Genomic DNA, 17698 nt, shown 5'->3' on the forward strand with positions numbered 1-17698 from the left:
CTGTTGACAATTAATGTTTTTTTTTTTGCATTACACAACTTTACCAGCCTTTTGTTGGAATGTGTTGTTGGCGTCAAGTTCAAAACAGGCATATATTTCTCAAAAAACAATAAAATTTCTTTATTTCAACATTTGATATGCTTATACTTTTTTCAATGAAATATAGGGTTTAAATAATTTGCAGATCATTGCATTGCATTTTGCACAGCGTCCCAACTTGTTTGGAAATGGGATTGTACAGTAATTAATAATATTATAAAGCAATGAAATAAATTTCAATTCACAACAGCAAATTGTCCTGTCAGATTTATTCAAATCCCCCAATCCATCAGGAAGAGAATCTGCTAGCACTTCTGGCCTTGCTGGTTTATCTGATTCTGTGAGTTTTAAGGAGGTTGAAGTTAAAGCTGGGACGATATGGCCAAAAATGTTATCGTGATAAACAAAATTCATATCGTTCGATATCGATACATATCATGATAAATGTCAAATCATTATTTCTTTCAAGTTTGAATGTTGATTTGTCATTTTGCTGCTGAGTGGTTAATTACTGTTTTAAACTATCCTTTATGGTCAGAACATGACAGACACTCGCCACACAGTGGAACATTTCACAAATCTGGGAGAGTGAGAGAAAGTGTCTGGTTAGCTGTTTTTATCAGCTTGAAAAGCACAGCCGTAGTTTTTGTAATAGTCATAATTTAAGAAAGAAAACCGATTATTTTTAGCTGTCTGGTGACGAGCGCTCGGCTATCCCATTATAAATGCTAAACAAGTGGCCAACAACAGTGCTAAACTGTTTAGTTTCTCAACAACGTCAGCTTAATACAAACAGCAAACATTAGCTGCCTCAGTACGTCAGTGATGGATCACACCACCTTACTGCCATGACTCCTACCACACCCATATCAGAGCATATCACAGTATTCAAACTCAAGCTAGCAGACGACTGGATTTCTCTATTCTATCGTAGTAATTTGAGGGGTGAACCGCAATATAAGACAAACAGAGTCCTCCTTTTATGTATGTTTAAACTGAAAGCGGTGCTTTTTGTGTTGAGTTTGATCTACAGTATCATCAGTTCGCCATGTTGTGCGAGTTACAGAGCGCTGCTTCAAGTTAGCCAGATGCTAAAAACAGCTAGCCTGGAAAGATAGTCCTCTCCCACTTTACAATGCCTCTCAGCTTCCTCAGTTTACTTTCGTTTAAATCGGGGCCCACTTATTTCTTTCACTTTCGTTGCTTGGGAATGCACTAATACTTATATATGGCTGTTTGAGCACTGTAACAGCTTTCGTTGTGAGGAGCGGCCGGGATTTAATGCTGCTAGATCTTGTTAGGATGTATGGAAAGAGGTGAGTTTACTCTAGGACAGTATAGTTATGCTACTTGTCTAGTCACTCACACTTGATCACAGGAGAACAGATCGCCGATCGCTCAAACAGGGAATGTATAACTCCACGTTTCAGCTGTTGCTAAAGTATATTTGGCGAACCTTTTTTTACTCGTCGCCCCCCCCCCTTAATCAAAAAACTCGGAAGTGTGCCCTCTCCTGGTGACAGCACAGTAGTGTAACTTTCCTTGCAGTAGAAAACGTGTATTAAATCGATAATGTATCGAACCTTTCTTATCGCTCTATCAAGGAAAACTTGTATTGCAATAATTAGCATTAACATTTTATCGTCCAGCCCGAATTGAAGTACAGTGTAGATGTCTGACTCTGTCTACCCCTGTCCAGCTTTCTTTCCTGTGTGAGTACGCTGGTGTTTTTGTAGACCATGATGCAGAGTGAAAGTCTTGCCACATTCTGAACAGTAATATGGTTTCTCTCCTGTGTGAATGCGCTGGTGTGCTTTGAGGTGACTCTTCTGATTAAAACTCATCCCGCATTCTGAGCAGTGATATGGTTTCTCTCCTGTGTGAGTGCGCTGGTGATTTTGGAGATTACTCTGTTGTGTGAAACTCTTCCCACACTCTGAGCACTGAAAAGGTTTCTCTCCTGTGTGAATGCGTTGGTGCACATGGAGCTGAGGCTGTGTAGTAAAACATTTCCCACACTCTGAACACTGATATGGTTTCACTCCTGTATGAATGCGCTGGTGTGTCTGGAGAGAACTCTTTTGATTAAAACTCATTCCACACTCAGAGCACTGGAACGGTTTCTCCCCTGTGTGAATGCGCTGATGTGATTTGAGATTACTTTTTTGATTAAAACTCATCCCACACTCAGAGCACTGATACGGTTTTTCCCCTGTGTGAATGCGCTGGTGTGTCTGAAGGGAAGAATGCACACTAAAGCTCTTTCCACACTCAGAGCACTGATACGGTTTCTCCCCTGTGTGAATGCGCTGGTGTGTCTGAAGGGTAGAACGCACACTAAAGCTCTTTCCACACTCAGAACAGCGATACGGTTTCTCTCCTGTGTGAATGCGCTGGTGTTTTTGGAGACCAGGTCTGGTGCTAAAACTCTTTCCACACTCAGAACAGTGGTGATTCCCCTCTTTGCTGGTATTTTTCTGCATTTTTCTGTGAGGTGTGTTGGTCTGGAGAGTATCGAGTAATATTTGCTGGGTACCAGAGCTTCTTCTTGTTGCCTACTAAGTCTGTCTGGATTTCAGAAGTGTTCCTCTAGCAGGTCCATATGTGTTCATGAAGGTTCACACTAGAAGCAGGAGATGACTTGAAAAAGGATGTTATTCTTCCTGCAGGAGAAAAAGAAAATATACATATATAAAATTCAATTTCAAATACAAGAAACTTTTTTGAGTGTAAAATTTTTAGGTGTCAATGTTTTTTAAGGTTTTAAATAAAAAATAATAAATACACAGTTTAAAGTAGTCAAATGGAAAAAGGTTGTATCAGCTGCTGGGTTTACAAGGTAGTTTTACAGACAAAGATGACCTCCAATTATAGACAATGTGTTTTCATTAAGATTCAATTATAAAATAGTTTAACCTAGATTCATAAATGAATACAGTAACTGAGTCTTGAAGATTAGTTAGTAAAGTATTCCATAATTTTGGTGTACTGCATGCAAATGCCTTTTCTTCAGCTTTTTAAAGAAATCCACCTTTGAAGTAATAAAGACATGGAAAATAGTAGTTTTACATATATTAAGTAATTGGTTATTCAGAGCCAGTTGTGATGCAGAGTTCTGTAACAGTTCTTAGGGCAACAGAATAGAAATCAAGACTTCAGTAGATAATCATATTTCTGCAGTTATCTGATTATTGTAAAAAGCACACTCTGATTTCTTAGATCAGAGAAACGTTTAGAAATCTGATTAAGAAATCTGATAGAGAGAGCTGGATGTTAGCTCAGTAATCAGATTTCTCAGTGCATGTAAACTCTTACTCTGATTTCTTTCGTATTTCTCAGTCGCACGTGCAAAACAGGCCACGGTACCGGAAATAGCAGTGTTTCTCTGAGATGACAGCAACAGACTTTTGCAGCAATGATGAAACCAACTACTTTCTTGACGAAATGAAGATTTGAATATTCTTCACTTCTAGATGCTGTACTAAGTAACCAGTGTTTTCATAAACAGCTGTACACAACAGACCACTACCCTCCTATCAGCTATCATATCTACCCCCATCACAGTCTATTCACACTCATGCTGTGAGATCAAGGACATCAGGCAGTTTCTACCACCAGTCATCAAGCTCCTGAAAAGGCTCTTTTCTCTCCCTCTTAAAAGCCCCAAATCACCCACTATAGACAATTACCACCTTTCATAAGATACTTTATCTTTCTCTAAGATCAGCTCTTTTCTTTCCACATTTTATATCCACTTTGCATTATATCTGTGTCTCTGTTCATACTCTCGCATTGTTTATAGCTGCACATGCAATATAGCTTGATATCTCTACATAACAGTGTGTAAGATCTGTTTGACGTACAGAAATTAATGCAAGTCATTTTTCTTACACTGTAACATCCTCATTCTCACTAACACACAAAAGAACAGAAGAAACACACAGGATACACCTCTGCCTTTGGGACCAACTTAGCAAAGTTTGCTCAAAATGAAAACAGCATTATTAATCTCCATAAATAACATTACTTACCACAGTTAATACACTAATGCATGCTTTCAGGATATATAGTGTGAATCTTAAATAAGGAATCAACAAAACCTTCAAATTCAACAAAAATATCAAGGAACATCAAATCACAAGCACAAGAGCAAACAGTACCAGTTTGGACAAAAGCTCCTTCAGTGTTGAGTGATATTTTTAAATCCTACTTTCAAAGAGTGAACATCTCTCCAAGAAGGTCAATTAAAAGCACAATGTTAACCAAAAAAGTGTTGAAAAGATCTTTACCTTCAGTAGTGCAGCTCCTGTCTCTCTGCCCAACAACACTGGCCTGGACTGCTGATCAGAGCAAGTACAACAGCACCAGCGAGGGGCTTCACACTGGAACCACATGATCACAGCAGCTCTTGAGGGTGTTATTTATACCCCACCCATATTCTGTAAAACCCCACCTCCTGTGCTAGGATTGGCTAATAGATAATAGATGATAAGTGGTTCACATCACTGTTGGAACAGAATAGATGAGAACATGTGACACAGGAAAACACCTCTATTTCATTATTTGACTGTATATGAAGTATTATTGAGTCTCTAGTAACAATAACTAACCAACTTTACATTCTAAGAATGTTTATCAGCATTTAGACTCTCAATCTTCAACACTGAGAACAGATTAGGATCACTGAAATCGAGGGTGGGAGAAAGGGGAGCAGGAGAACAATGGATGTATCATTAATTTACTCAGTGCTACATTTACACCTAGAAGTATGTGCTGCCATCTTTGTCTCATGGGGACTTTTCTTTCAGCAGGAAAAATTGGGGCTCATGACAGAAGTCCCACCACCCCATTTTTTTAAAGGTCATTTTGAATGAAAGTCTATGGAAATACATGCTTTTTGGCACCATGCAGGATTTACAGCGTTTGGCCACAAGAGCTAGCCAGGAACAATCATACAGCCAAACCCTTCCCCCCACAGAGAACTCTGGCACTCTTGGTTCTTTGTGTTTTTTTGGAACAATCCACTGTTCTATATTAGTAAAGAAGGTGGAGGCCCTCTTACCACTAGAAGTCATACATCACAAACCTCTGAAAGAAAACTCTCTTCACACTCATGCTGTCTGGAGTGGGAGTGAGAACAAGAACCATCAGCTTTTAGCACAGTTTCTCTGACCAGGCCATCCTGAACGGCTCTGTTCTCACCCTGTTGAAAAGCCCCCAATCACCCACTTTAGCTCTTAATCTAGAAGCAACTAAGCAGCAACAACCATCTAAACATTACCATCTGTAAGTGCTTTCCTCCACAAAACCTGGTACATTCCTGGCATAGCTTTTTTTGTGATTGGTGATCAAATAACACTCAAACCACATTTCTGAAAAGTTGAGAATTTTGTAAAATGCAATAAAAAATGAGAATCTGTGATTTGTTAATTCTCTTGAATCATTATTTACCGACAAAAGTACAAATAAATTACTTTTAATGTTTTAGCTGGCCAACTTGATTGTATTTTATGAATATAAACAAAATTTGAATCTGATGCCTGTATCACCCCCCTTTAAACAAAAATAGGGACCGGAGCAAAATAAGAGTGAAACGTTTAAATACTGTTCAAGTTACACTGTTTTAAAACATTCCACAATAATTCATAACAGCTGAGGGAGAGATGCTTGTATGTTTTGTGCTTGTTTATGTGTGTTAACATCATCTACTGTATGCCAAACTCAGTCAGTTGGTACAGGGAACAGTTAGTGACTTTCAGGGGCAACATTTCACCTGATATTAGTCCAGAGTTTATTCAAAAACCTTCAGTCTTTCCAGTTTGACTCTGGACAGCACGTATTGCACTCAACTTTCAGTCAACAGTCAACTTTCTTTAACTGCAAACTGTTCTCCCAGATTCTGCTGGAATGTAAACTTCAAGAATAACGTTTCTCAACATAAAATAGCAAAGATCTTTCATCATCTACGGTACATAATATCATTAAAAGATTCATAGAATCTGGAGAAATCTCTTAATGTAAGGGACAGGGCCAAAAACCAGTATTTGCTGACCGTGATCGTTGGGCCCTCAGATGGCACTGCATTAAAAACAGACATGATTCTGTAGTGGAAATCACTGCATGGGCTCAGAAACACTTAAACAACTGAAAAACGCTGTCCGTGAAAACAGTTCAGTGCTGCATCCACAAATGCAAGGTAAAACTCTTACATGCAAAGCCAAAATCCTATATAAAAAAGATCCAGAAATGCTGCCACCTTCTCTGGGCCTGAGCTCATTTAAAATGGACTGAGGGGAAGTGGAAAAGTGTCCTGTGGTCCGACAAATCAAAATTTGAAATTCTTTTTGGAAATCATGGACACTGTGTCCTCCGGGCTAAGACTGCAGTCCAGACCTGTCACCACTGAAAACATTTGGCACATTATAAAATGAAAAGTACTAAAAAGTAGACCCCAAACTGTTGAGCAGCTAAAATCCTATGTTAAGCAAAAATGGGAAAACATTTCACTTTCAAAACTACAGCAGTCAGTCTCCTCAGTTCCCAAACGCTTACATAGTGTTGTTAAAAGAAGGGGTGATGAAACTGAGGTAAACATGCCCCCGTCTCAACTTTTGATTTGTTGTCTTTGTCCTGTTTTCAATGAAATATAGGGTTTAAATGATTTGCACATCATTGAATTTTTTTCTTTTTATTTACATTTTGCACAGCGTCCCAACGTCCCATTTTTGGAAATGGGGTTGTAATTCAATTGCTTTTTTGGACCATCAAAAAAGTTTTATAGTATTCATTCATTTTGCTGGCTGGGTGGGGAAAGAGCAGCATTATTTAATCACCCTCTTACTTACTGTAATCTAGCACCATTTTGAGGAATGTAAATCTTACATTGAGAGTTGGTCAAGCTGAAGTGCATCCACATCCCAGAGGTGTTCTATTGGATTCATATTTGGTGACTGGGAAGGCCACTGAAGAACACTGAACTCATTGTCATGTTCATGAAACCAGCCATTGGAAGCTGGGTAACATATGGCCATGATAGGATGCACATGGTCAGCAACAGTACTCACACATACTGTGGCAATTCAGCAATGACTGATATTTTTGTAGCCATCCACCTCAAGGATCAACAGGCATTCTGAGGTGCTCTTCTGTTCACTATATCTATACAGAGTGGTTGTCTGAGTTACCATAGCCTTTCTGTCAGCTTGAACAAATCCGGCCATTCTCAGCTGAAATACAGCGTTCTTGTTTGCAGAACTGCTGCTTACTGAATGTTTTAAACACTACAGACTGCAGCAAGTGAAAATCCCTGGAGATCCACAGTTATAGAAATGCTCAAACCAGACTATCTATTTTTTTTGGCATCACTATGTAATGTTCTGCTGTGACCCGGTCTAGGTAAGGCTGTAAAAGAATGGTGTGCTGAGAAATGTATGAAATGTATGCTTAGTGATTGTGTGTGTAGTGTGTAATAATGAGTCCAAAAACAGAAAATGGTTCTTAATAGCAAATTCACAGTGTATTCCACAAGTGTACCATAAAATCACCAGTTTGTGTTCAGGTTTGACCAAAACAACAGAACCCACACTAATTTCAAGATACGAACTAGCCTAACATAACAGTATCAAAACATTATCTAACTCCCTGATGGGAAGCAAAAACACAGAGAGATGTGGTTTATAATTTTTAATTGTGACACAATTTAATCCACGTGTCAGTTAAAGAAGAGCATAGAAGCCCATTCTTTTTTGCTTTTTTGTCAACTGCCACTAGATGGTGCTGCAGTAGTGCTGCTGCTATTTTGGACTGAACGCCAAAAGGAACAGCATAGAACCTTTGATATATATTACATTAATTAGTAATATTGTAAAGCAATGAAATCTATCAAAATTTTAATCTAATAATACTTTTATAACAAACACAAGAGCAAACTGTCCAGACAGATTCATTCAAAACCGTCGTCCAGCAGGAAGAGAACCTGCTAGTACTTCTGGCCTTTCTGGTTTATCTGCTTCTATGGCACAGTGTAGATGTCTGACCCCGTCTACTCCTGTCCAGCTTTCTTTCCTGTGTTAGTGCGCTGGTGAATTTGGCGACTGTGAAGCACAGTGAAAGTCTTGCCACATTCTAAACAGTGATATGGTTTCTCTCCTGTGTGAATGCGCTAGGGTATTTGGAGGTGACTCTTCTGTGTGAAACTCTTTCCACATTCTGAGCACTGAAACGGTTTATCTCCTGTGTGAATGCGTTGGTGCACTTGGAGCTGAGGCTGTGTAGTAAAGCATTTTTCACACTCTGAGCACTGGAATGGTTTCTCCCCTGTGTGAATGCACTGATTTGATTTCAGACAAACATGTTAAAGGCAAAGGCCATAAGACCATCTCCAGGCAGCTTGATGTTCCTGTTACTACAGTTGCAAATATTATTCAGAAGTTTAAGGTCTACAGGACTGTAGCCAACCTCCCTGGACGTGGCTACAAGAGGAAAATCGTTGACAAATTGAAGAGACGGATAAAACTAATTGTAACCAAAGAGCAGAAGAACTTCCAAAGAGATTAGAGGTGGACTCCAAGGTGAAGGTACATCAGTGTCAGATCGCAATATCCGTCGCTGTTTTAGCCAAAGTGGACTTAATGGAAGACGACTGAGGAGGAAACCACTGTTGAAAGCAAATCATAAAAAAAGCGAGACTGGAATTTGCCTGAAAGCTTGGTCTCAGTCGCAGCTCATGGGTCCTCCAACAGGATAATGACCCAAAACACACAGCTAAAAACATCCAAGAATGGCTATGAGTAACGCATTGGACTATTCTGAAGTGGCCTTCTATTGAACCACAATTCAAAAGCAATGTCTGGTTTTCATTAGTTGAATTTCAGTACATTTTTATTTATTATTACTTTTATCAGTTACGAGTCATTTCAGTGGCCATTGTCGGTTTTTCTTTCTTTAATGGAAGGGTACCGACAATTTTGCCCACATGTGTATATTAATGCAGTGTCAGTACTGTGAGGAGTCCTGAACCCAGACTGAAAAAAACATCAAGTATATTGATTCCTCTTAGGAAAGGAAGTGAACTGGTCAGTTACTGCCTTTTGTAAGATCTTTGTGATAAACTGAATGTCTGATATCTGTAATTGCAAATATTACTGGGGTCTAGATTTGAATGGTGACCACTTATGATAGATTAATCTCTGTTTATTAGCTAGCCTAACTAACCCTGTAAGTATTTGACCAGATCTAATGGGAAACACTATATGATATACTGTTTGAAGTAAAAATAAGTACACAAAATTGTTAATGACCTATGATAGTTTGGGGTTGTATGGCAGCCAGTGGCACAGGAAACATTGCACCCCTTCTCCTGATTGACCACCAGGGATATGAAGTAAGAGAACAGCACACTCTCCATAGCCAAGAGAGTCCAGCAATGAATGCTTTTCCTGAGACACTGAATCTGCCACAGAGCCTGATGATCCAGATCTTCACAGCAATCCTTGTATCCATCCTCCATCATCCATAACCATCTTGTTTAGTTACAAATATTCATATCAGTCTGTAATATTCTGTAGGCAATAGTTTTTTATAGTATGTATCAGATGTTTGTGCAGATATTCACACTTCTCGACACTTTATTATTTATTAATCTTTATTCTGTTTATTGTATTGTTATATTCATTTTCCTTCAGCCAAATAATTATTAACAGTCTGTGTTCTTGTCTGGTCTGTTTAGCATGTTACATGTTATACATGTGTGACTCACCAAGACAAACTCCTTGTATGTGTAGCATACTTGTTGAAATAAAGTGATTCTGATATGTAGATGTTTGTAATCAGAAATAGATTAACAAAAATGCAAATTTTACTGGATCAAAACTAGTAGAACTAAGTAACCAGTGTTGTCATAAACAGGTGTACACAACAGACCACTGCCCTCCTATCACCTATCATATCTACCCCCATCACAGTCTATTCACACTCATGCTGTGAGATCAATGACTTCAGGACAGGTCCTACCACCACCCATCAAGCTCCTGAAAAGGCTCTTTTCTCAGCTTCTTAAAAGCCCCCAACTCACCCACCATAGACAATTAACACTTTTCATAAGATACTTTATCTTTCTCTAAAACATTTTATATCCACTTTGGATTATATCTGTGTCTCTGTTCATACTCTGGCATTGTTTATAGCTGCACATGCAATATAGCTTGATATCTCTACATAACGGTGTGTAAGATCTGTTTGACGTACAGAAATTAATGCAAGTAATTTTTCTTACACTGTAGCATCCTCATTCTCACTAACACACAAAAGAACAGAAGAAACACACAGGATACACCTCTGCCTTTGGGACCAACTTAGCAAAGTTTGCTCAAAATGAAAACAGCATTATTAATGTCCATAAATAACATTACTTACCACAATTAATACACTAATACATGCTTTCAGGATATATAGTGAGAATCATAAATAAGGAATCAACAAAATCTTCAAACTCAACAAAAATATCAATTAACATTAAATCACAAGCACAAGAGCAAACAGTACCAGTTTGGACAAAAGCTCCTTCAGTGTTGAGTGATATTTCTAAATCCTACTTTCAAAGAGTGAACATCTCTCCAAGAAGGTCAATTAAAAGCACGATGTTAACCAAAAAAGTGTTGAAAAGATCTTTACCTTCAGTAGTGCAGCTCCTGTCCCTCTGCCTGAAAACACTGGCCTGGACTGCTGATCAGAGCAAGTACAACAGTACCTGCGAGGGGCTTCACACTGGAACCACATGATCACAGCAGCTCTTGAGGGTGATATTTATACCCCACCTATATTCTGAAAAACCCCACCTCCTAATATATAATAGATGAAAAGTGGTTCACATCACTGTTGCAGGCACAGAATAGATGAGAACATGTGACACAGGAAAACACCTCTATTTCATTATTTGACTGTATATGAAGTATCACTGAGTCTCTAATAACAATAACCAACCAACGTTACATTCTATGAATGTCCCTTATCAGCATTTGGACTCTCAGTCTTCAACACTGATAACCGATCAGTGTTGATCAATTCCTCTTACTTAACTACTAATTACTGATTTTGTGTCCCTCCAAGTAAAGTGACAACACAAAAGCAGTAATTAATGATTAAGTAAGAGGAATTTAAGAAGCAATGAATGGTTGATTAAGTGGAATTTAAGAAGTAATTAATGGTCAAAATGTAAAGATCTAATGGCCGTGGGCCCTTTTCACCAAGTGTCGCGATTACGTCCGGATTAAGCATTAGCAGTGAACTATAATGCTCAAATACTGAGCTACAACAGACATATGTTAGTTTTTGTGCACTATCTTGACAAAAGGAAGTGAATGGAAGCACTGATTTAACTTTAAACAGAGCTAAAATGCTGTGCGTGGTGTAGCCCTGCTTACTGCTGCTGCAGCTGCTCACATCAAGCAGTGTCTCTGTAGTTGTACAACATGCCAGCGATTTCTGTAATATTTCTGTTTTCAAAAGAAATAAAAGTTCTTCTATGTAGTATGAATTTGGTAGACGTTGTTTAGTTGTAGCTAGCTAGCAACGCTAGAAGCCATTTCTAACTGTAGCTGTATTTCCAAAATAAAGAAGCTAGTTAGCTTTCATTAGCTGCTGCCACCAGCCGGCTAACGTGGAGCAGGTTCTGTGACACATTTATCTACATGATGGCAGTGACTTCTGACATAAACACAAACAAAAACTTTTACATGTAAAGTCTATTTTACAGACCTCGTTTAAACTGTATTAGCTTACGGTAGGCTAGCAGGCTACAGTCGCTAATTAGCTAGCCTACCATTAGCAGTTTGAGGAGCACCAGCTTCGTATGAGCATCAAACTTTAAAGCTAAGTTAGCTCTAACGCTAGCTATGTTAGCGATCTGCCAAACAGCATTATTCTTATAGTTTCATGGCAATTTTTGAAGCAGCACTTCAGAAAACATCCACCTTTCACTGCTCAGTCAAAAACGCGACTCCTAGCTGAAAAAAAAAACATCTGAAAAAGCTGCTTTATGTTAGCCGGGCTAGTTTTGTTAGCAGTAGCTTCTAGCCAGTATAGCTAGCTTAATATAAACAAAGTCTATAACATTTCAAGATTACCGAAATCGCTGGTGTGTTGTACAAAGACACAGAGGCTGCTTGATGTGAAGCAGAACTGCAGTAAAAACAACCTACAGCATTTTAGCTGTTTACAGTTAAATCAGCGCCTCCGTCCACTTCTTATTCTCACTGTCACAACCGTGCAGGAAAACTAAAATACAACTGTTGTAGCTCAGAGTTTGAGCATTACAGTTCACTACTAAACATTCTGACAGCGCGTCTGCAGTAGCTTTAAGCCACAAACTAACGGCAAACTAACTTATCAACTAACAGTGTACTTAATTACTAATTGATAAGTGCTTAATCAATTACTAAGTAATAGCTAATGCTTAATGAAGAGTTAACTAATAACTAAATAATGGGAAACTAATAGTTGATTATTATATATTTAATGATTGATTAGCGACTCTTAATGTAAAGTGTTACCCAGATCAGGATCACTGAAATCGAGGGGGAGAGAAAGGGGAGCAGGAGAAAGATGGATGTATCATTAATTGGCACCTATTTTTCTCAGGGGTATTTGCTTAGTGCTGCATTTACACCTAGAAGTATGTGCTGCCATCTTTGACTCATGGGGTCTTTTCTTTCAGCAGGAAAAATTGGGGCCCATGACAGAAGTCCCACCACCCCATTTTTAAAAGGTCATTTTGAATGAAAGTCTATGGAAATACATGCTTTTTGGCACCATGCAGGATTTACAGCGTTTGGCCACAAGAGCTAGCCAGGAACAATCATGCAGTCAAACCCCTCCTCCCACAGAGAACTCTGGCACTCTTGGTTCTTCGTGGGTTTTTTTTTTTGGAACAATCCATTGTTCTAGATTAGGCAAGAATGATGAGGCCCTCTTACCACTAGAAGTCATACACCATAAACCTCTGAAAGAAAACTCTCACTCTCTTCACACTCATGCTGTCTGGAGTGGGAGTGAGAACAAGAACCATCAGCTTTTAGTACAGTTTCTATGACCAGGCCATCCCTGAACGGCTGTCGGGTAAGGCTGTAAAAGAATGGTGTGCTAAGAAATGTATGAAATGTATGCTTAGTGATTGTGTGTGTAGTGTAAAATAATGAGACCAAACACAGTAATATTGTAAAGCAATGAAATCTATCAAAAATTTAATCTAATAATACTTTCATAACAAACACAACAGCAAACTGTCCTGACGGACAGTTTCTGGTTTATCTGCTTCTATGGCACAGCGTAGATGTCTGACCCCGTCTACTCCTGTCCAGCTTTCTTTCCTGTGTGAGTGCGCTGGTGAATTTGGAGACTGTGAAGCACAGTGAAAGTCTTGCCACATTCTGAGCACTGATATGGTTTTTCTCCTGTGTGAATGCGCTGGTGTATTTGGAGATGAATCTTCTGTGTGAAACTCTTTCCACACTCTGAGCACTGATACGGTTTCTCTCCTGTGTGAATGCGCTGGTGCACATGGAGCTGACTCAGTTCAGTAAAGCATTTCCCACACTCTGAGCACTGAAACGGTTTCTCTCCTGTGTGAATGCGCTGATGTGATTGGAGATGACTTCCCTCAGTGAAACTCTTTCCACATTCTAAGCAGCGATACGGTTTCTCTCCAGTGTGAATGTGCTGATGTGATTTGAGATGATTCTTCCGATGAAAACTCGTCCCACACTCTGAGCACTGATATGGTTTCTCTCCTGTGTGAATGCGTCTGTGAGTTTGGAGACGACCCTGTGTAATAAAGCATTTCCCACATTCTAAACACTGGAATGGTTTCTCCCCTGTGTGAATGCGCTGATGTGATTTGAGATGACTCTTTTGATTAAAACTCATCCCACACTCAGAGCACTGATACGGTTTTTCCCCTGTGTGAATGCGCTGGTGTATCTGAAGGTTTGAACGCATACTAAAGCTCTTTCCACACTCAGAACAGTGGTGATTCCTCTCTTTGCTGGTATTTTTCTGCATTTTTCTGTGAGGTGTGTTGGTCTGGAGAGTATCGGGTAACATTTGCTGGGTACCAGAGCTTCTTCTTGTTGCCTACAAGGTCTCAGGATTTCAGAAGTGTTCCTCTAGCAGGTCCATATGTGTTCATGAAGGTTCACACTAGAAGCAGGAGATGACTTGAAAAAGGATGTTATTCTTCCTGCAGGAGAAAAAGAAAATATACATATATAAAATTCAATTTCAAATACAGGAAACTTTTTTGAGTTAAAACATTTTGGGGTTAATGGTTTTTAGGTTTTAAATAAAACATAATTAATACACAGTTTAAAGTAGTCAAGTGGAAAAAGGTTGTATCAGCTGCTGGGTTTACAAGGTATTTTCACAGACAAAGATGACCTAATTATAGACAATATGTCTTCATTAAGATTCAATTATGAAACAGTTTAACCTAGATTCATAAATTACTACAGTAACTGAGTCTTGAAGATTAGTTAGTAAATTATTCCATAATTTTGGTGATCTGCATGCAAATGCCTTTTCTTCAGCTTTTTAAAGAAATCCACCTTTGAAGTAATAAAGACATACTAATGTCTCAGCAGATTGCATTTCTAAACTTGATAATAGTTTGTACTTGAAAATAGTAGTTTTACATATATTAAGTAAAACAGATCAAGTTATGATGCCGAGTTCTGTAGCAGCTCTTAGGGCAACAGAATAACCATCAAGACTTTATCAGACGGTAAAATTTCAGATATTCTTAGAGCCAGTGATTACTTTTACATGCACACAATAATTCGATCATAATCATATTTCTGCAGTTATCTGATTATTAAACCGGTCGTGTAAAAAGCACACTCGGATTTCTTAGATCTAGATCAGAGAACCATTTAGAAATATGATTAAGAAATCGTAAGAAATACGATTTCTTGACGAAAAGAAAGATTTGAATATTCTTTATCATCTGCATGATGTATGTTCATATTTTCAGGCAAAGAGCAGCAATGTTAAAAAAAGGCCATGGCATGAAGTTTGAGTTTTACATCATATTTACGTCACATCTTCTGTGAGCTTATTGCCTGGTTGCAAAGCAGAAATCTGATTACTGCCTGACTCACATAAACCTGGAATTTCCCATTATCTAATAACTTAAATGCATGTAAAAGTGTTGATTGGATTACTGACAAAATCTGATTTTCTGCAGTTATCAGATTACTTAAATGCATGTAAACATACTCAATGAGCTTGGTAAGTTTTGATAAGATCACAGTAGGTGATCATTGCGAGATCATAGTTCCTCTGCCTTAACAAACAATGGTAGTTTTGTATTTTTGGCATGATATTGACAATCAATTCCATGTTGCAGATTATATCTGCCAATGGTAACATATACACACATGGACAAAATTGTTGAGACCCTTCCATTAAAGAAAGAAAAACCCACAATGGTCACTGAAATAACTTGAAACTGACAAAAGTAATAATAAATAAATTTAAAAAATACTGAAAATCAACTAATGAAAATCAGACATTGCTTTTGAATTGTGGTTCAAAAGACTAATTTTAAAAAACAAACTAATGTAACTGGCCTAGACAAAAATGATGGCACCCCTGGAAAAGATCGAAAATAATTTGACCATAGGGACATGTTAAACTAAGCTGTGTCCTGTAATCAGCATCACAGGTGTCTTCAAACTTGTAATCAGTCAGTCTGACTATTTAAAGGGTGAAAAGTAGTCACTGTGCTGTTTGGTATCATGGTGTGTACCACACTGAACATGGACCACAGAAAGTTAAGGAGAGAGTCGTCTCAGGAGATTAGAAAGAAAATTATAGACAAACATATTAAAGGCAAAGGCTATAAGACCATCTCCAAGCAGCTTAATGTTTCTGTTACTACAGCTGCAAATATTATTCAGAAGATTAAGGTCTACAGGACTGTAGGCAACCTCCCTGGATGTGGCCGCAAGAGGAAAATTGTTGACAAATTGAAGACACAGATAATACAAATTGTAACCATAGAGCAGAAAAACTTCCAAAGAGATTAGAGGTGAACTCCAAGGTCAAGGTACATCAGTGTCAGATCGCACTATCCATCGCTGTTTTAGCCAAAGTGGACTTAAGGGAAGCTGACCGAGGAGGAAACCACTGTTGAAAGCAAATCATAAAAAAGCGAGACTGGAATTTGCCCAAATGCATATTGACACGCCAAAAAGCTTCTGGGAGAATGTCCTTTGGACAGAAGGGACAAAACTGGAGCTTTTTGGCAAGTCACATCAGGTCTATGTTCACAGATGCAAAAAATGAAGTATACAAAGAAAAGAACATTGTACTTACTGTGAAACATGGAGGAGGCTTGGTTATGTTTTGGGGGTGCTTTGCTACTTCTGGCACAGGCTGTTTTGAATCTGTGCGGGGTACAATGAAATCTCAAGACTATCAAGGCATTCTGGAGCGAAATGTGCTGCCAAGTGTCAGAAAGCTTGGTCTCAGTCGCAGGTCATGGGTCCTCCAACAGGATAATGACCCAAAACACACAGCTAAAAACATCCAAGAATGGCTAAGAGCAAAGCATTGGACTATTCTGAAGTGCCCTTCTATGAGCCCTGATCTAAATCCTATTGAACGTCTGTGGAAGGCAAACAGCTAGAGCAGTTTATTCACAAGGAGTGGGCCAAAACACCTGTGGGCAGGTACAGAAGTCTCACTCAGAGTTACAGAAATCACTTGATTGCAATGAAAGGTTGTGCAACAAAATATTGAGTTAAGAGTACCACCATTTTTGTCCAAGCCAGTTTCATTAGTTTGTTTTTTAAAATTGTTCTGTTGAACAACAATTCAAAAACAATGTCTAATTTTCATTAGTTGAATTTCAGTAAAAATTTTATTTATTATTACTTTTATCAGTTATAAGTTATTTCATTGACCATTGTGGGTTTTTCTTTCTTTAACAAAAGGGTACCAACAATTTTGTTCACATGTGTATATTAATGCAGTCTCAGTGCTGTGAGGATTCCTGAACCCAGACTGAAAAAAACATCAAGTATATTGATTCCTCTTAGGAAAGAAAGTGAACTGGTCAGTTACTGCCTTTTGTAAGATCTTTGGGACAAACTGAATGACTGATATCTGTAATTGCAAAGATTACTGGGGTCTAGATTTAAATGGTGACCACCTATGACAGAATAATCACTGTTCATTAGCTAGCTGAACTAACCCTGTAAGTATTTGACCAGATCTAAAGTGAAACGCACACTATATGATATACTGTTTGAAGTGAAAAGAAGTACACAAAATTGTTAATGATCTATGATGGTTTGGGGTTGTATGGCAGCCAGTGGCACAGGAAACATTGCACCCCTTCTACTGATTGGAGTAAGAGAAAAACACACTCTCCATAGCCAAAATAGCACAGCAATGAATGCTTTTCCTGAGACATTCAATCTGCCACAGATCCTGATGATCCAGATCTTCACAGCAATCCTCGTATCCATCCTCACATCATAGATAACCATCTTATTTAGTTGTTCACTTGTTGAAATAAAGTGATTCTCATTCTGATATGTAGAAGGTCGTAATCAGAAATAGATGAACACAAATGCAAATTTAACTGGATCAAAACTTTTGC

At 38.5% G+C, this 17698-nt stretch overlaps 1 pseudogene; it reads right to left on the bottom strand.

The window, feature by feature from the left end:
- Nucleotides 1–1724: 1724 nt before the first annotated feature.
- On the bottom strand, nucleotides 1725–14099 carry LOC118816534 (annotated as a pseudogene).
- Between the last annotated feature and the right edge of the window lie 3599 nt (nucleotides 14100–17698).

Source organism: Colossoma macropomum, unplaced genomic scaffold (genome assembly GCF_904425465.1).
Source record: "Colossoma macropomum unplaced genomic scaffold, Colossoma_macropomum, whole genome shotgun sequence".
Lineage (NCBI taxonomy): Eukaryota > Metazoa > Chordata > Actinopteri > Characiformes > Serrasalmidae > Colossoma > Colossoma macropomum.